Genomic DNA, 21033 nt, shown 5'->3' with positions numbered 1-21033 from the left:
CACTAGTTATTTAAAAAAGCCTTCCATCTCTATCTTTTCCTTCTAAGACTCCATAATTCACAGAATGTTTCTTTTGTTGGTATCTATAGATCACATAGTCATTCTTCAACTCTTTTTATCTTTGCTCTCCTCTGAGTGTATATTTTCAACTTACTGTCTTCTAACTCACAGAAAATTTCTTCTGATCTGTTTATTTATTTTCAAATTTATCCATTTATCTTTGGCTGCATTGGGTCTTCGCTGTTGCGTGCGGGCTTTTCTCTAGTTGTGGCAAGCGGGTGCTACTCTTCGTTGCGGTGCGCAGGCTTCTCATTGCGGTGGCTTATCTTGTTGCGGAGCACGGGCTCTAGGTGCGTGGGCTTCAGTAGTTGTGGCTCGTGGACTCTAGAGGACAGGCTCAGCAGTTGTGGCACACGGGCTTAGTTGTTCCGCAGCATGTGGGATCTTCCCAGACTAGGGCTCGAACCCGTGTCCCCTGCATTGGCAGGCGGATTCTTAACTACTGCACCACCAGGGAAGCCCTCTTGATCTGTTTAGATATTGATGATGTTTATTGTGTTTCTTTTATTTTTCTTGTAATATACTGAACATATAATATTATTTGAATTTAAGGTGTACAGCATGGTGATTTAATACATTTACATATTATACTATGATTGCCAATGTAGCAGTAGTTATCACAGCTATCATGTCACATAATCATTATTTCTTTACTGTCTTTGGAAAAATTAAGATCTGGTCTATTAGCAAGTTTGATCATAATACGATACCATTGTTTATGTTCACTATACATCAGATCTTTAAGAATTATTTACTATTAGTTAATGTTTGTACCCTTAAACAACATCTCTTCTATTCACCACACCTCAGGCCCTGGTAACCAACATTCTACTCTTTGTTTTTATGAGTTTGGCTTTTTTTAAAATTTTATTTTACATATAAATGATATCACATAGTGTTTGTCTTTCTCTTTTTGACTTATCTCAGCATAATTTACCCAAGGTACATCAATATAAAAAATGGTCGAATTTCCTTCTTTCTTATGGCTGAATAATATTCATTGTGTGTATGTATATATACGTATAGCTATCACATCTTTCTTACCCATTCATCTGTTGATGGATAAATACCAGAACAGGATAAACACCTGCCCCTAGGTTCTTCAGAACCATTGTTTTTTTTTTAGATTCCATATATATGTGTCAGCATATGGTATTTGTTTTTCTCTTTCTGACTGTAGCTCTATTTACAATAGCCAGGACATGGAAGCAACCTAAGTGTCCATCGACAGATGACTGGATAAAGAAGATGTGGCACATACATACAATGGAATATTACTCAGCCATAAAAAGAAATGAAATTGAGTTATTTGTAGTGAGGTGGATGGGCCGTTGGATTTTTTAGAGAGATTTCTTTGAATCTACCAATGGCGGGCGTTGAGATAAGTACTTTTTTTTTGCGGTACGCGGGCCTCTCACTGTTGCGGCCTCTCCCGTTGCGGAGCACAGGCTCCGGACGCGCAGGCTGAGCGGCCATGGCTCACGGGCCCAGCCACTCCGCGGCATGTGGGATCTTCCTGGACCGGGGCACGAACCCGTGTCCCCTGCATGGGCAGGCGGACTCTCAACCACTGCGCCACCAGGGAAACCCTAAGTATCTTATTTTTGATGCTATTGTAAATTAGTTTATTTTTTCAGATGTTTTACTACTTGTGTGTAGAAATACAACTGATGATGTATGTTGATTTTATATACTGCAATTTTACCCACTTTGTTGATTAGTTACAACATTTTGGGATTCCTTGGGATTTCTTATATACAAAATCATACCATCTTCAAATAATGAGAATTTTTGTTCTTCCTTTCTGATTTGGGTGCCTTTCTTTGTCTTTCCTGATTGCCTCAGCTAATACTTCCAGTACTATACTGAATAAGAGTGATTAAGTGGACATCACTGTCTTGTTCTTGATCTTGGCAGAATAGCTTTTACCTTTTTACCATCGAGTATGATGTTAGCTGTGGGCTTGTTTTGTATGGCCTTAATTATGTGGAGGTGTGTTCCCCCTATACTCAATCTATTCAGAATTTTTCATCATAAAAGAATTGTATTTTGTCCAATGCTTTTTTTGGATCTATTGAAATGATTATGATTTTTATTTTTACTCTATTAATGTGGTGTACCCCACATATTTATTTGTGTATGTTGAACCATTCTTACCTCTCAGTGATAAATCCCACTTGGCCCCAGTGTATAATCCTTTTAATGTATTGTCAAATTTGCTAATATTTTGTTCAGAATTTTTGCATCTATATTAATCAGTTTTATTGGCCTCTAGTTTTCTTGTAGACTCATTGTCTGGCTTTGGTGTCATGGAAATGCTGGCCTCATAGAACACGTTTAGAAGTATTCCTTTCTCTTCAATTTTTTGGAAGAGTTTGAGAATCATTGGCGTTAATTCTTCTTAATAGGTTTGATAGAAATCACCAATAAAGTCATGTGGTCCTTGAGTTTTCTGTGTTGGGAATTTTTTGATTGCTGATTCAATCCCTTGTTATTGGTCTGTTCAGATTTTCTGTTTCTTCCTGATTCAGTCTTTGTAGGTAGTGAATTTCTAGGAAGTATCAGTTTCTTCCTGAGTATCTAATTTACTGGCATACAATTGTTCATAATAGTCTCTTGTGATCCTATGTATTTCTGTAGTATCAGTTGTAGTGTCTGCTCTTTCATTTCTAATTTTGTGTCTTCTCTCTATTTTCCTAGTCTAGCTAAAGTTTGTGAATTTTATATTTTTGAAAACCAGCTTTTAGTTTGTTGATACTTTCTATTGATTTTCTTGTATATGTTTTATTTATTTCCACTCTAGTCTTTATGATATCCTTCCCTCTGCCAACTTGGGAATAAATTTCTTCTTTTTCTGCTTCCTTGAGGTGTAGAGTTAGATGTTTGAGAGCTTTCTAATTTCTTGTTGTATGCACTTATCACTATAAACTTTCCTCGATGAACTGCTTTTGCAGCATCCAATAGGTTTTGGTATGTTGTTTCCATTTTCGTTGGTTCTGAGATTTTAAAAAAATTTCCTTTGGCTTTCCTTTTTGACCTACTTTATTTTTTGGAAGTGTGCTGTTTAGTTTTCACATATTTGTAGATTTTCCAGATGTCGTCTTGTTGATTTCTAGTTTTCTATCACTGTGTTCAGATAGTTGGTATAATTTTGATCTTCTTAAATTTGCTAAGACATGTTTGTGTCCTATCATATGATCTATCCTGGAGTATGTTCCATGTGCACTTGAGCATAAGTTGTTGGATGTAATGTTCTATATATGCCTGTGAAGTCCATTTGGTGTAGTATATTGACCAGGGTTTTCTTGTTGATTTACTATATGCATGATCTAGCCATCGCTGAGAGTGGAGTATTGAAGTCCCCTACTATTAATATATTGTCTATTTTTCCCTTCAGATCTGTATTTGCTTAATATATTTAGTTACTCTGATGTTGGCTGTGTATATTTACTTCTTGATTTATTGACCCTTGTATCATTATATAACGACCTTCTTTGTGTCTTGTCGTTGCTTTTGGCTTAAAGTCTGTTTTGTCTGATATGAGTATGGCTACCTCCACATTATTTGGCTTCTACTTGCATGGAATATAATCATCCATCTCTTTACCCTGAGCCTATGTGTGTCTTTAAAGCTGAAATTAATGTCTTATATAAAGAACATAATTGGATCTTAGACATTTTTATCCAGCCAGCCACTCTATAGCTTTGATTTGTGAATTCAACCATTTACATTTAGAGTGATTTTTGATATGTAAGGACTTATTACTGCCATCTTATTAATTGCTTTCTGATTGTTTTATAACTCCATTGTTTCCTTTTCCCCTCTGTGTCTACCTTTGTAAGTTGGTGCTTTACCATGTTGCTGTGTTTCTTTTCTTTTTTTTCTTTTTTCTTTTTTTATGCGGTACGTGGGCCTCTCACTGTTGTGGCCTCTCCCGTTGCGGAGCACAGGCTCCGGACGCGCAGGCTCAGCGGCCATGGCTCACGCGCCCAGCTACTCTGCGGCATGTGGGATCTTCCCAGACCGGGGCACGAACCTGCGTCCCCTGCATCGGCAGGCGGACTCTCAACCACTGCACCACCAGGGAAGACCTCCAATGATTTTTAATAACCAAAATCTACAAGATAAAGACCATATTCTCCATTATGGTTTTAAGTAGGACTCTCCCTCGTAGACAAAACTTCTGGTTTCAGGAAAGCCTCAGCTTAAAAAATGCAGATCTTTTCATCCCTACACAGGTGTCTATTTTATCCTGTTTCCCAAATTCCAGTCACTTGCACACTGAAGACAAATCAATGTTAATTAATAGCTTCCTACTGACATTATAACTTAATATTTTCCAATGTGTTGACTCAGTTTCTTATTAATTTACTAATATTTTCCTTTATTTTTCTTTCAGTTCTATTGAGATATTATTGACATACAGTACTGTAGAAATGGTGGGTGTACAGCATAATGACATATATTGTAAAAGGATTAGCAAACAATTTAAATTTTAAAAAATTTACTAAATACTTCATATGACAGTTTGGTAACCTCCATTTAAAACATAAGTTAAATTTACACAATTCATAACATTACATGAAATGGGCTGTGCAATTCTCAGTATTATCTGGTGTTCTGAAATTTGTACATAAACCACAGCTGGGGAAGTGCTAATTCATGAGACAAATTCTGCTCCTTTCTTCTTTCTTTTACTCCAGTAGTCGCCTCTGAGCCCTGTTAGCCTGGAGGGTGAATCTTCCGTGCCTTGGGGCAGGGCGGGTCACTCCCCTCAGAGGAGACCAGAAGGTCCTCCTGGAGAACGTGGACTGGGACATGGGTCAGTATCACCCAGGTTCCCCTAAGAGGTGAAACATCTGACTTGTAGGAGAAAGCTTCTTAGGAGGATGAAATGAAAGGTGTTCTGAACCTGGAGCCCTCCCTGCATCCCTTGTCCCATCATGAAGACAATTCTGAGGGGTTGGTCTGGAACATGCGTAGATGGTGGAGGTTGGGGGACAGTGCAGACCTGGATTGGGCTCAGGTGAGGTGAGTTGGGTAGAGGCTGGGAGTCAGTGCTTAGCATTGGGGCAGGTGTCCTTATGGTCATTTGGTTTGCCTGTGTGAATCCAAGTCCAGTTGTACTGGGAAGAGGATAAAGGCTGTGGATAATTCCACAGATCAGGTCTGAGTATCCTCAGAGGATAAAAGGGACCTGAGTCTTACATTTTTGTGAGGAGGGGGTAGGTAGGAGGGGAAGATCTAGCAAAACAGGATGGAGACCCAGGCAGATCTCTTGCCTGCTGCCTGAGTTTGGAGTCCTGATGACATTTATGTATGACATTCTCTGGTCGGCACATTGAGTCTACACGTCAGTGCTCTGTGGTTGGTGACATGGTCCAGACCAGATGTCTTGGTGGCAAGCTGGGGAACGTCATAGGAGAAGCTCCCAGGCCTGTTGGCAATGATGTTTAAGGACTGACCAATGTGTTTCGCTGTAGGTTGTGAGGTTTAACAATATCCTCATCCTTTAACTGGTCCACAAGTTGAGAGCAAAGAGCTCAGTACAGAGCTCTTGGTGTAAGGCTGTGCATGGCAGATGGCCCTCATATCGAGTGTCTTGAGTGATGGATGACCTGTGACAACAAGTTCCTTGACAAATTTTTTTAGTGACTGTGTGCACAGTAATTGGCTTGGAAGGATGTGGGAGAAGACACCACAACTATAAGGTATATTTGAATTGCCTCTCAATCAAGAGAAAAAATAGAAGCAAACAAAAATATCTGGAACCTATGAAATTAAATTTCACTGTAAAAGAAAAATGATCATTTTACACATGAAGAGGCACCCAACCTCAATGATGGTCAGGGGGAAATAAATTACAAAGCCAACGTAATCATTTTTCTTTCTTATATAGAAAACGTAAAGTGCCTTTGTAGCGTCTCTTGTCAACATCAGTGGAAACAAGCCCTTTGACGTACTCTTGCAGGGAGTATACATGACTAATATCCCTTTTGAGGCAGTTTGTCCCCTCGTTTGCTTCTACACGTTCTGGACTTTACGGGTTCTGTGGTGCTGATGTCTGTGTGATGATCTGGAAATTTGCTCTGTCCTTCCACCTCTGGTCAATCTCCTTCAGGCATTGATAACTTGATCTCCTGAAGTAGAAGAAAAAAGGCAAAAAAAATCATATACACATTGAGACAAGACAGTGGAATAGAAGGACGTGGAGTTCAAAAAGAAAAAGAAAACCAAACCACCAAATAGTTCTGTCTCATTACTTCAACCTCACGCTTCACCCCCAGACAAATCCCAACTCCTGGAAAACCACTCTGCAGAGGGAGCTGTCCTCTGGAGGTGGGGAGACTGTAAGGGAGGAGGCTAGAGGTGGGAAACTCACCAGCAAGAGACCTGGCGACCAGGTAACTTTTCAGAGCTCTTCCAGCCCAGAGAGTCCACCGTCCTTTGGGGGGATGGGGCTTCGTTAGGGGTAGGAGTGCCCACCTGGATCTGGAGACTGTGGTCCCACGCAGATGGGACCAGGCACTACAGGTCCGAGGAGGGCTCAGTTGCTGCACCATCCTTCCCAGGTCCCTCTGTCCCAGGTCAGTCCAGCCTTGGGACCCAAGCCGGCTCATATTCTAGGGATAGCACAGCAGCCCGGGTCACTGAGGCCTGAGGGGAACACACGAGGCATTGTTTTAAATTTAATTTTCATTTTATATTGCAGTTTACTTGATTTATCATATTGTGTTGTTTTAGGTGTTCAGCAGGTTGATTCAGTTGCACATAGACATATATATATTCTTTATTCCTATTCTTCTCAATATGTTATTAAAGAGTGTTGGGTAGAGTTCCCTGTGGTAAACAGTAGGTCATTGTTGATGATCAATTTCATACATATTCCGGCATATATGCTAATCCCACCTTCTCATTTGTCCCTTCCTGCTACCTTTCCCCTTTGGTGAACACATGTTTGTTTTCTAAGTCTATGAGCCGGATATTGTTTTATAAATTGATTCCTTTGTTTCAGTGTTTGAATTAGACCTGTAAGTGATATCATGTGAGATTTCTCTTTCCTTTCTGACTTACTTCGCTTAGTATGATCACTTCTAAGTCCATCCGGGTTGCTGCAAGTGGCATTATTTCCATTTTTATGGCTGAGCAGTATTCCATTGTCTATATGTACTCCCTCTTCTTTGTCCATTCATTGGTCTGTGAACATTTTCTTTGCTTCCATGTCTTGGCCATTGAACATACGGATGCTACGGCCGTTGGGGTACGCAGGTGTTTTCGAATGCTGGTTTTCTCTGGATATCTCCAAAGGAGTGGGACTGCTGGATCATCTGGTCTCTTTATTATTAATTTTTTAAGGAACCTCCATACTGTTGTTTATCGTGGCAGTTACCAGGTTCCGTTTCCACCAGCAGCGTAGGCACGTTCCCTTTTCTCCACGCTCTCTCCGGCTCTTATTGTTTGTAGACATTTTGATGATGGCCATTGTGACTGGTCCGAGGTGATACCTCCTTGTAGTTTTTTTTTTTTTTTTTTTTTTTTGCGGTACGCGGGCCTCTCACTGCTGCGGCCTCTCCCGTTGCGGAGCACAGACTCCGGACGCGCAGGCTCAGTGGCCATGGCTCACGGGCCCAGCCGCTCCGCGGCATGTGAGATCTTCCCGGACCGGGACACGAACCCGTGTCCCCTGCATCGGCAGGCGGAGTCTCAACCACTGCGCCACCAGGGAAGCCCCCTTCCTTGTAGTTTTGATATCGGTTTCTCTGATAGGTAGGGCTGCTGAGCACCTTGACTTTTGCTTTTTTTTTTTCTTTTATTCGTGTGTGTAGAAGTTACCTCTTTAAATTGGCTTCTTCACGGTCGTCAGAGTTTTAAATTCTTTTTTCCATTTCCTACCCAAGGACATTTCTTGAGGGCAGGTGTCATTTACAGCCCCCCAGGCTTTGTGAATATGAAGTGCTCATAAGCACTGGTTTTAAAGCTGTCGTTGCGGTATCGGCCACAAGGTGGCAGGATTTCTTCATCCCCAAAGCTGGTTATTCTTGCCACAAGAACCTGAGAGAAAGTTGTATTTCTGGGTGTAAATTCGAGTGGTATGGGGCTGAAAAATCAACCAAGGAGACTTCCCTGGCGGTCCAGTGGCTAACGCTCTGATCTTCCAGTATAGGGGCTCGGGTTCAATTTCTGGTCTGGGAAATTGGATTGCCCATGCCACGTGGCCAAAAAAAAAAAAAAAAGAGAGAAAGAAAAACAACCTAAGGGGTTGCGTCTCATTAATTCTTTGCCCTTACACTTCACCCCCGGGCAAATTCCAACCCCTGGGACACCATACTGCAGAGAGAGCTGTTCTCTGGAGGTGGGGAGACTGTAAGGGAGGAGGCTAGAGGCGGGAAACTCACCAGCAGGAGACCTGGAGACCAGCTGACTTTTCAGAGCTCTTCCAGCCCAGAGAGTCCACCGTCCTCTGGGTGCACTGGGCTTGGTTCAGGGGTAGGAGTGCCCACCTGGATCTGGAGACTGTGGTCCCATGCAGTCGGGACCAGGCACTACAGGTCCAAGGAGGGCTAATTTGCTGCACCATCCTTCCCAGGTCCCTCTGTCCCAGGTCAGTCCATCCTTGGGACCCATGCCGGACATGTGACACAAGCACAGGTCACCGAGGGCTGAGAGGGACGTAGGAGGCATTTCGTTTTTGAATTTGTTTTATTTTATACTGGAGTAGATTGTTTAACAATGTTGTATTGTTTTAGGTGTTCAGCAAGTTGATTCTGTTTTACATAGAAATATATCTGGGTTTTTTTCTGATTCTTTCCCCATATAGTTTATTAAAGAGTGTTGGGTAGAGTTTCCCAACATACAGTGGCATACAGTAGGTCTTTGTTGATTATCGATTTCACATAGATTATGGGGAACATGCTATACCTCATTTGTCCCTTTCCACCACCTTTCCACTTTGGTATCCATACTTTTGTTTTCTAGGTCTGTGAGGCTGTTTATGTTTTGTAAATTGGTTCCTTTGTATTAATGTCTGGTTTCCACCTTTAAGTCACATCATGTAATATTTCTCTTTCCTTTCTGACTTACTTCACTTAGTATGATCACCCCTAAGTCCGCCCGTGTTGCTTCAACGGGCATTATTTCATTTTTTTTTTAACGGTTGAGTAACATTCCATCGTCCTGGGCGTATAAACAGCAAAAACCAGAATTTGAAAAACTTTCACCCCAACATTCACTGTAGCACTATTTACAATAGCCAAGACATGGAATCAACCGAAATGTCCATCAACAGATGAATGGATAGAGAAGAACTGGTACATAGACACAACAGAATATTATTCAGCCATAAAAAGGAAGGAAATCATGCCATCTGCAGCAATACGGAGGGATCTCAGACGATCATACTAAGTGAAGTAAGTCAGACAGAGCAAGACAAATATCATATGATAACCCTTATAGGTGGACTCTAGAAAGTGATACCAGTGAACTAATTTCAAGAGAGAAACAGACTCAAAGTTAGTTATTAGAGACGTGCAAATCAAAACTACAAAGAGGTATCACCTTGCACCAGTTAGAATGGCCATCACCAAAAAGTCTACAAACTGTAAATGCTAGCAAGGGAGTGGAGAAAAGGGAACCCTCCTACACTGTTGGTGAGAATGTAAACTGGTCACAGCCACTGTGGAGGACAGTATGAATGTTCCTTAACAAGCTAAAAATAAAGCTACCATATGATCCGGCAGTCCCACTCCTGGGCGTGTATCAGGAGAAAACCAGAATTTGAAAAACATGCACCCCAACGTTCACTGCCACACTAGTTACAACAGCCAAGGCATGGAAGCAACCAAAATGTCCATCAACAGATGAATCAATAAAGAAGTGGTACATCGAGACAAATGAATATTATTCGCCATAAAAAAAAGACTGAAATAATGCCATTAGCAGCAACATGGATAGACCTAGAGATGATCACACTAAGTGAAGTAAGTCACATAGAGACAAAAAAATGTCATATGATATCACTTAGTGGTGGAATCAAATAAGTGATACCAAGGAACTAATTTGTAAAGGAGACACAGATTTAGAAAAACAACTTATGGTTACCAAAGGAGAACGTTGGGGGGAAGGGATAAATTAGGAGGTTGAGATGTACGTAAACACACTAATACAAACGAAACAGCTAATCAACAGGGACCAACTGTATAGTTCAGGGAACTCTACTCGACACTCTTTAATAATCTATTGGGAACAGAGTCCGAAAAAGAATAGATAAATGTATATGTATAACTGAATCAACTTGCTGTACACCTACAAATCACAACATTGTAATTAAACTTTACTCCAGGAAAACAACAAAAATTAAATTAAAAAAAAAACAAGAAGCGATTATCACAGGCATTTGGGTGTATGTTCTGGTTAATTCCCCTGTAATTTACAACACACAGAGGAGTGCAACTAAGGCTCTGGTTGCCCCAGTAACCAGTGTTGGGCATGAAGAAATCCTTCCACCACCCTGTGGTCATTTTCTTTAACAGCAAGTTACAAACCAGGTCATTTGGGCACTTCATATTCACAAGCACTCCTGGGCTATGAATGACACGTACCCTCAAGAAATGTCCTGGGGTAGGTAATTGAAAAAGAAGTCAAAGACGGCAGCCTTTCAAGATGCCAATTTCAATAGGTAAATTTTACTCTCACCATTTAAAAAAAAAAAAAGCACGTGAAAATTTGTTCAACATAGCTAGCTAATTATTAGAGACACGCAAATCGAAATCTCAACGAGGTATCACCTCGCGCCAGCCAGAATGGCCATCATCAAAAAGTCTATGAACTGTAAATGCTGGCAAGGGTGTGGAGAAAAGGCAAGCCTCCTACACTGTTGGTGGGACTGTAAACTGGTCACAGCCACTGGAGAACAGTATGAAGGTTCCTTAACAAGCTAAAAATAGAGCTAGCATATGATCCGGCAGTCCCACTCCTGGGCGTATACCTGGAGAAAACCAGAATTCGAAAAACATGCACCCCAACGTTCACTGCCACACTAGTTACAACAGCCAAGGCATGGAAGCAACCAAAACGTCCATCGACAGATGAATCAATAAAGAAGTGGTACATAGAGACTACTGAATATTACTCAACCATAAAATAGACTGAAATAATGCCATTTGCAGCAGCATAGTATAATCATCCCTAGGTCCATCTGTGTGAAGTAAGTCAGATAGAGAAAGACAAATATCATATGATATCACTTGTAGGTGGAATCTAAAAATTAATACCAATGAGCTGATTTACAAAAGACAGATCACAGACTTGGAAAACATATTTATGTTTACCAAAGAGGAAAGGTGGGGTAAAGGGATAAATTAGGTGGTTGGAATTAAATATACATACTAAGACATATAAAATAGGTGATCAAAAAGAACTACTGTAGCACAGGGAACTCTGCTCAACATTCTGTAATAATCTATGTGGGATAAGAATTCAAAAATGAATAGACATATGTATATGTAGAACTGAAGAAGTTGATGTTGACCTACAAAGGAACACAACATTGTAAATCAACATTACTCCAACAAAAAATAAAAATTAAATTAAAATTAAAATATAGGTAATGAGACGCAAGCTTTTGGGTGTTTGTTCTGGTATAGTTGACGCTAATTTACAGCCCAGGAACGTGAATCCCACTAAAGCTCTGGTTGCCTGAGTAACCAGAGTTGGTCATGAAGAAATGCTGCCGCCTTGTGGCCGTTTTCCATAACAGCAAGTTAAAAACCAGCGCTTCTGGGCATGTAACACTCACAAGTACTGTGGGGCTGTAAATGAACTTGCCCGGAAGAAATGTCTTGGGGTAGGCAATCAAAAATGAATTCAAAAGAGGACAGACTTTGAAAAAGCCAATTTCAACAGGTAAATATTACTCACACTGTTAAAAAAAAAATACGTGCAAAGACGCTAAACATCACTAATTATGAGAGACATGTAAGTCAAAACTACAAGGAGGTATCACATTGCACCTGTCAGAATGGCCATCATCAAAAAGTTTGCAAACAATAAATGCTAGATAGGGAACCTCCTATGCTGTTGGTGGGAATGTAAAGTGGTCACAGCCACTATGGAGGTTCCTTACCAAGCTAAAAATTGAGCTACCTATGATCCGGCAGTCCCACTCCTGGGCATATAGCCAGAGAAAACCAGAATTTGAAAAGACACTTGCTCCCCGACTTTCACTGCAACACTATTTACAATAGCCAAGACATGGAAGCAACCAAAATGTTCATCAACAGATGAATGGCTAAAGAAGAAGTGGCGCATGGGCACAATAGAATATTATTCAGCCATAAAAAAATAATGAAATACTGCCATTTGCAGCAACACGGGTCAACCTAGAGATGATCATACTAAGTGAAGTAAGTCAGAGAAAGACAAATATCATATGATATCACTTACAGGTGGAATCTAGTAAGTGATAAAAAATGAACTAATTTGTAAAAGAGAAGCAGACTTAAAGACTTAGAAAACAAACTTACAGTTAACAAAGCTGACTGGTGGGGGGAAGGAATAAATTAGGAGGTTGGGATTAACATATACACACTAATACAAATCAAATAGATAATCACCAGGGACTAACTGTATAGACCAGGGAACTCTGCTCAACACTCTGTAATATCCTATATGGGTACACAATCTGAAAAAGAATGGATATATGTATATGTATAACTGAATCAACTTGCTGTACACCTACAAAACACAGCATTGTAAATAAACTTTACTCCAATAAAAATAAAAACTAAATACACTGTGGTTCTTGTGTCCCAGGAACCAGAGTTGGGTATGAAGAAATCCTTCCACCTTGTGGCCATTCACTGTAACAGCAAGTTTAAAACCAGTGCTTTTGGGTCCTTTAATAGTCACAAAGACTTCAGGGTTGTAAACGACAGGCGCCCCCAATAAATGTCCTGGGGTAGGTAATGGAAAAACAATTCAAAACGGGGCAGACTTTCAAGAGGCCAATTTCATGAGGTAAATTTTACTCACACTGTTTCTTTTCCAAAAAAGCACATGAAAAGATGCTTAATATCACTAATTATTAGAGACATGCAAATCAAAACTACAATGAGTTATCACCTCCCACCCGTCAGAATGGCCATCATCAAAAAGTCTACAAACAATAAATGCTGCAGAGGACCTGGAGAAAAGGGTACCTTCCTATGCTGTTAGTGGAATGTAACCTGGTAACAGCCACTATCAAGAAGAGTATGAAGGTTCCTTAAAAAACTGAAAATAGAGCTAGTATATGATCTGGTAGTCCCACTCCTGGGCGTATATCGGGAGAAAACCAGAATTCGAAAAGACACATGGTCCCCAACGTTCACTGCAGCACTATTTACAATAGCCAAGACATGGAATCAACCAAAATGTCCATTGACAGATGAATGGCTAAAGAAGTGGTACATACAGACAGCTGAATATTACTCAGCCATAAAGAAAGAATGAAATAATGCCATTTGCAGTAACGTGGATGGAACTAGAGATGATAATACTAAGTAAGTCAGATAGAGAAAGACAAATATCATACGATATCACTTTTATGTGGCATCTAAAAAAATGATAGAAATGAACTAATTTACAAAACAGAAAGAGACTCACAGACTTCAAATATCCTTTGGGGAGAAAATTTTAAAAATCTATTACAGGTCATTAAATGTCAACCTGAAAAAAATAAGCAATAATTAACATTGTAAAGGTATTTATTCTCCTCCAATGAATCTGTACCAGGCATTAGCACACTAAACCTGCAGATCACATCCAGCCCACCATCTTCTTTTGTAAACAAAATTTTATTGAATGGCAAAAAAAGAAACCCACGAGACATCACGTCACACCTGTCAAAATGGCTATTATCCAAAAGTCTACAAATAACAAATGTTATTGAGGATATGGAGAAAAGGGAACCCTAGTACGCTGTTGGTAGGATTGTAAATTGGTACACCCACTATGAAAACAATACGGAGGTCCTGAAAAAACTAAAAGTAGAACTATCATATTTGCCAACAATTACACCACTGGGTATTTGTCCAAAGAAAATGAAAACACCAATTTGACAGGATACATGCACCCCAATGTTCATAGTAGCATTATTTCCAATTGCCACAATATGGAAGCAAACTAAATGTCTATCAACAGATGAATGGGTAAAGAAGATGTATACACAATAGACTATTACTCAGCCATTAAATAGAATCAAATTCTGCCACTTGCAACAACATGGATGGGCCTAGAATGTATTATATCTAGTGAAATAAGTTAGAGACAAATGCTCTATGTTCTCCCTTGTATGTGGAATCTAAGAAATGCAAGAAAGGAATGTATACAACAAAATAGGAATAGACTCAGAGAATAAATTAGTGGTTACTGGTGGGGAGAGTGAAGGGGGGAGGGAATGATGGTAGTTTGTTTCTCTTAATCCAATACCCCTATGTAGAAAATAAACAAATTAGGATGTATTGTACAACCCAGGGAAACATAGCCGTTATTTTGTAATATCTTTAAATGGAGCATAATCTATACAAATATTAAGTCAATATGTTGTACCCCTGAGACTAATGTAATATTGTAAATCAACTATACTTCAATTTAAAAAATCCATACAGTGGCTGAGTGGATTAAAAAAAGATCAATTATATACTGGGTACAAGAGATTCGTGTGAACTTTAAGGCCATACGTAGGATAAAACTGAATGACTGGAAAAAAGATATTTTATGCAAATGATAATTACCTGACTAGTCTATTATCAGGCAAAAAAGACTTTAAGTCAAACCTCTCACAGAAACAAAGGCTATCATATAATGATAAAGTGATTAATTCATCAAGAAATTATGACAATTATAAATATGTATGTATCCAGCATTGGAGCCTCTAAACATATAAAGAAAATATTAACACATATAAAGGGGAAAATGTGCAGAAATGAAATAATGGTAAGAAATGTCAATACCCAACTTTCAACACTATAGATCATCCGGACAGATTATCAATCAGAAACTTGAACACACACTTGATATCAAGTGAGCCTAACAGACATATATAATACATGCCACTCAACAGCAGCAAAATTTCCATTCTTCTTAAGTACACGCAGAACATTTCCTAGGATAGATCAAATGTTAAGCCACAAAAGAAGTCTTCAAAAATCCAAGAAGATTGAAATCGTATCAAGTAACTCTTCCAGCCACAACGGTATGAAGCTGAAATTCAATATTAAGAAGAATAATTGAAAATTCAAGAACACTTGGAAATTGAACATCAAGCTTCTGAAGAGCCAATGCATACAAGAATAAATGAAAAGGGGAATAAAAGACATAAAGCAAACAAAATTGGAAACAAGAATAAATCAAAAGGGAAATAAAAGACATAAAGCAAACATAAACTTATGGAATACAGAAAAATCAATTCCGTTCAAAGAGTTGTATTTACAGTTATAAATGCATATATTTTAAAAAAAGTTCTTGACAGGGGATCAAGATGATAGAGTAGGAAGATACTGAGCTCCCCTCCTCCCATGGACACACCCAAATTACAACTTACACAGAAATTACCTCTGTCATGACCTGAAGACTAGCAGAGAAAATTTTCCACAACTAAAGATATAAAGAGGGAGAAACCACAAGGCGGGTAGGAGGATTGGCAACACAGTCTAGTTAGAGCCCACACCTGCTGCACAGTGACCCACAGTTGAAGATCTCACAACTGCATAGGTCCTCCACAAGGAGGGCAAGGTCTGAGCCCTCCACTAGGCTGCTCAGCCCAGGGTTCCTGCATTGGGAAGAAAAGAACACAGCGGGTCTGGCTTTGAAAACCTGCAGGGCTTACTTTCAGGAGAGCTGGAGGCGAAAGGAAACCGAGACTTTGCTCTCATAGGGCACACACAAAATCTCACGTGTTCTCAGTCCCTGGGCAGTGCTGGTGGTTTGAAAGACTCCTGGGTCAGACCTACCTGCTCATCTCGGAGAGCTTCTTGGAAAGGCAAGAGGCAGCTGGGACTCTTGCTAGGGACTGAGACATTGGCAGGCAACATTTTAGAGTCTTCCCTCTAACTGATTAGTATCAAAGGCCTGCCCCATCAACCACCATGCTTACAGCACTTCTGCATCACCAGGCCTCACAACCAGACACACTGGGGGCCTACCCTATCTACCTGTGCACCTGGAGCGCCACACAGCCACCCATAATGGAGGTGTGCCTTTCCTACCAGCACCCACGGCAATCACATAATGCTGGGCCTCACGTCAGTTTAGGTCAGTGTCCAACACCGCCTCCCAGCTTGTCCACAGTAGTTGGCTCTGCCAGAAGAGAAAGGTGTATGAAGCCCAGAGAGGGGACACCCCTGGAACATCTGGCTCTGCTGGCCACAGGAGAATGTGCTGCTGGGCCCTATAGGCCATCTCCTGTATAAGGCCACTTCTCCAAGACCAGGAAAGGTAATGAACTGGAGCTAATGACTAGAAATGCACAGAGAATTGGGAAACATAAGGAAAGAGAGGAGTATGTGACAAATGAAGTAACAAGACACAACATCAGAAAAAGAACTAGATAAAACAGAGATAAGCATTCTACCCCCTCCTCACACACACCAAGAAAAGTGTTCAAGGTAGTGATTCTAAACATGCTCACTCAAGTCAGGAGAAGAATAGATGCACATGGTGAAAACTTCAACAAAGAGTAATAAAATATCAAAAAAACCCAAACACCTGAAAAATACAATAACTGAGATTAAAACACACACACACACACACACACACACACACACACATACTCACTGTAGAAGGAAGCAACACTATATAATACAGAAGAAAAGATCAGTGATCTGGAAGACAGAGTAGTGAAAATCACCCAAGCTGAGTAGCAAGAAGAAAAAAGAATTAAGACAATAGGTAATGGGACCTCTGAGGCAACATCAAGAATGTTAACATGAGCATTATAGGGGTCCCAGAAAGAAAAGAAGAGAGAAAGGGGCAGAGAACTTATTAGAGGATATAATAACTGATAACTTTCCTAACTGGGGGAAGGAAACAGACATCCAGGTCCAGGAAACACAGAGTCCCAAACACGATGAAGACAAACAAGTCCACATCAAGACACGTTATAGTTAAAGTATTAAAAATTAAAGATAATGAGAGATCATAGAAGCAGTGAAATAAAAGCAACTAGTTATGTGCAAGGTATTCCTGTAAGACTAGCTGCTGACTTTTCAGCACACTTTGCAGACCAGGAAGGAATGGCAGGATATATTCAATGGGCTAAAAGGAAAAAAGCCTACGAAAAGAATACTCTACCAGCAAGATTACAATTCAGAATTGAAGGAGAGATCACGAGTTTCCTATACCTGGGACTTCCCTGGTGGCGCAGTGGTTAAGAATCCACCTGCCAATGCAGGGGACACAGGTTTGATCCCTGGTCCTGGAAGATTCCACATGCCACGGAGCAACTAAGCCAGTGCACCACAACTACTGAGCCCGCGCTCTAGAGCCCACGAGCCACAACTACTGAGGCTGTGCACCACAACTACTGACGCCTGCGTGCCACAACTACTGAAGCCCACGCGCCTAGGACCCGTGCTCCACAACAAAAGAAGCCAGCGCAATGAGAAGCCCGTGCACCGCAACGAAGAGTAACCACACTCGCTGCAACTAGAGAAAGCCCGCGCACAGCAACGAAGAACCAAGGCAGCCATAAATAAATAAATATTTTTTTAAAAAAAGGTTTCCCAGACTAGCAAAAGCTAAATGAGTTCATCACTAATAAAGCAGCCTTATAAGAAATGTTGGAGGAATTTACTTAAGCTTAAAAGAAGTGTCACTAATTAGTAACAAGAAAACACACAAAAGTAAAAATCTCACTGAAAACGTATACATATAGTAAGGGTAGTAGATCAAACACTTATTAAGCTTCTGTAAAGAATTAAAGACAGAAGTAGTATTTTTTTTTAAAGAGAGAGGGTCCAAATAAATCAGCAATGAAAGAGATGAAGTTACAAGAGACACCACAGAAATACAAAGTATCGTGAGATTACTACAAACAATTATACACCAATGAATTGGACAACCTAGAAGAAGTGGATAAATTCCCAGAAACATCAATCTTCCAAGACTGAATCAGGAATAAATAAAAAATCTAAACATAGCAATTACTAGAAATGAAATTGAATAAGTAATCGAAAAACTCCCAATAAACAGAAGTGCAGGACCAGGTGGCTTCAGTCATAAATTCTACCAAACATTCAAAGGAAAGTTGACATCTATCCTTCTCAAACTATCCCCCATAATTGAAGAAGTATTGTTTCCAAACTTATTCTGAGGCCAGCATCACCCATGGATGAAAATCAGATAAAGACTCTACCAAAAAAAGTAAATTACAGGTGAAAAGCCCTGACGAACATAGATGCAAAAATCCTCAACAAAATATTAGTAAACTGAATTCAACAATATATTAAAAGAACCATACACCATGATCTAATGGGATTTATCTTGCCAATGCAGGAATGATTCAATATATGCAAATCATTTAAGTGACAGACCAGAGTAGCAGAACAAAGGATAAAATCATATCACCATCTTCATACCTCCAGCAAAAGCAGATGGCAAAATTCAAATTTTGATTTATGATAAAAACTCTCAACAAAGTGGGTATAAAGGCAACATACATTTCTATAATAAAGGGCATGTATGACAAAAACAGAGCTAACATCATACTCAATGGTTAAAAGCTGAGAGAATTTCCTCTAAGAACAGGAGCATGACAAGGATCCCTACTCTCACCACTTTTATTCAACACAGTATTAATAGTCCTAGCCACAGCAAGAAGACAAAAATTAAAATTAAAATTGGGGGCTTCCCGGGTGGCGCAGTGGTTGAGAGTCCGCCTGCCGATGCAGGGGACACGGGTTCGTGCCCCGGTCTGGGAAGATCCCACATGCCGCGGAGCGGCTAGGCCTGTGAGCCATGGCCGCTAAGCCTGCGAGTCCGGAGCCTGTGCTCCGCAACGGGAGAGGCCACAACAGTGAGAGGCCCACGTACCGCAAAAAAAAAAAAAAAAAAAAAAAAAGGGATCTAGTTTGTAAAGGCCATAAAACTGTCACTGTTTGCAGATGACTTGATAATATGTAAAGAAAACCCTAAAGATTTCACCAACAAATTAGGATAAATAAATTCAGTAAATTTGAAGTATATACAATTAATATACAGAAATCCGTTATCTTTCCCTGCACTGATAACAAACTATCAGAGAAATTAAGGCAAAAACATTTATGATTATATTAAAAATAATAAAATGCCTAGGAATAAATTTAACCATGGAGGTGAAAGATTTATATACTGAAAATTATAAGACATTGATGAAGGAAATTGAAGATGACATAAATAAATGAAAAGATAGCCCATGCTCTTGGATTGGAAGAATTAATCTTTTTAAAATAGCCATATTACTCAAAGCAACCTACAGAGTTTAAGCAATCCCTATCAAAATACCCATGACATTTTTCACAGAACTAGAACAGATAAGCCTAAAATAAATATAGAACCACAAAATACCCACATTGTCAAAGCAATCCTGAGAAAAAAGACCAAAGCTGGAGATAGCATGCTCCCTGACTACAAAGCTACAATAACCAGTCTTACAGACAGAGTTAAAAAATTGGTGGTTGCTAGAGGGGAGGTGAGCGGGTGTTGGACAAGACAGGTGAAGGGGCATAAGAAGTACAAAATTCCAGTTATAAAATAAAAATTGACAAGAATTTAATATACAGAATAAAGAATATGGTTCATGATATTGCAATAACTGTGGATGGGGACAGTTGGTTACTAAACTCATCATGGTGATTATTTTGTAATAAACTTAAATGCTGAATCATTATGTTGTACATCCGAAACTAACATACTACTGTATGTCAACTATTCTTCAATTAAAAAAAAAAAAAGAAAAGGAATGCATGCCTGACAGCATTTTAACTGAGCCATTTCTTGGGAGTGTGTTTGTAACAAACAGCCTTGAGGAGTGAGGTAATGTGTCTCCCTCAGACAAGCAGTAAGCTTGCTAAGCTCTCATTTTAAAAGCAATGGAGTCCTCAAACTCAGTGGAGTTCATCAATGTAACACAACTGAGTACACATAACACTCAACTGGATCTCTGTGTCATCCCTGTTGTAACTGGTGGGGGAGGGAGACCCAATACAATATTATGCTCACGCTTGCTGTGCCATAAGTAATAAAATCTTTTGTCTCTGAAAAAAAATCTCAAATAAAGAACCTAACTTTACAACAAAAGGAACTATAAAAGAACAAACTAAGCCCAATATTGGCAGAATGAAATAAATAAGGATTAGCAGTTATAAAAGTAATAGAAGGACCTACTGCATAGCACAGGGAACTCTACTCATTATTCTGTAATGACCTATATGGGAAAAGAATATTAAAAAGAGTAGATATATATATATGTGTGTGTATAACTGATTCACTTTACTGTACACATGGAACTAACACAACATTGTAAATCAACTATACTCCAATAAATTTTTTTTAAAAAGTAATAAAGGGCTTCCCTGGTGGCACAGTGGTTGAGAGTCTGTCTGCCGATGCAGGGGACATGGGTTCATGCCCCAGCCTGGGAAGATCCCACATGTCGCGGAGCGGCTGGGCCCGTAAGCCATGGCTGCTGAGCCTGCACGTCCGGAGCCTGTGCTCCGCAACGGGAGAGGCCACAACAGTGAGAGGCCCGCGTACAGCAAAAGAAAAAAAAAAGTAATAAAGACCACATATATAGTAGAAGGATAATAATATTAAGGAGTTTTTTTGGAAAAAGATAAAATTGACAAACTGTTAGAATAACTAAGAAAAAGCGAGTATATATACATACATTTTATATATATATATAAAGCCATTACACTGATGCCACAGAAATACAAAGGACAATAAGAGACTACTAAG

The 21033-nt window shown here is 39.8% G+C and overlaps 1 long non-coding RNA gene across 1 annotated transcript in view; it reads right to left on the bottom strand.

The window, feature by feature from the left end:
- Window positions 1–4475: 4475 nt before the first annotated feature.
- The window catches only part of LOC132597320 (uncharacterized), a 47896-nt gene continuing 31338 nt past the window's right edge, over window positions 4476–21033 (bottom strand). The window contains exons 3-4 of the long non-coding RNA XR_009563862.1: window positions 6443–6717; window positions 4476–6200 (exon numbers count right to left, since the gene is read on the bottom strand). This is a non-coding gene — a long non-coding RNA (uncharacterized lncRNA). The remainder of the gene's footprint in view (window positions 6201–6442; window positions 6718–21033) is intronic.

This window comes from Globicephala melas, chromosome 5, assembly GCF_963455315.2.
Source record: "Globicephala melas chromosome 5, mGloMel1.2, whole genome shotgun sequence".
Lineage (NCBI taxonomy): Eukaryota > Metazoa > Chordata > Mammalia > Artiodactyla > Delphinidae > Globicephala > Globicephala melas.
The sequence above is the reverse complement of the archived record's forward strand: the minus strand, read 5'-3'. Positions and strand labels throughout refer to the sequence as shown.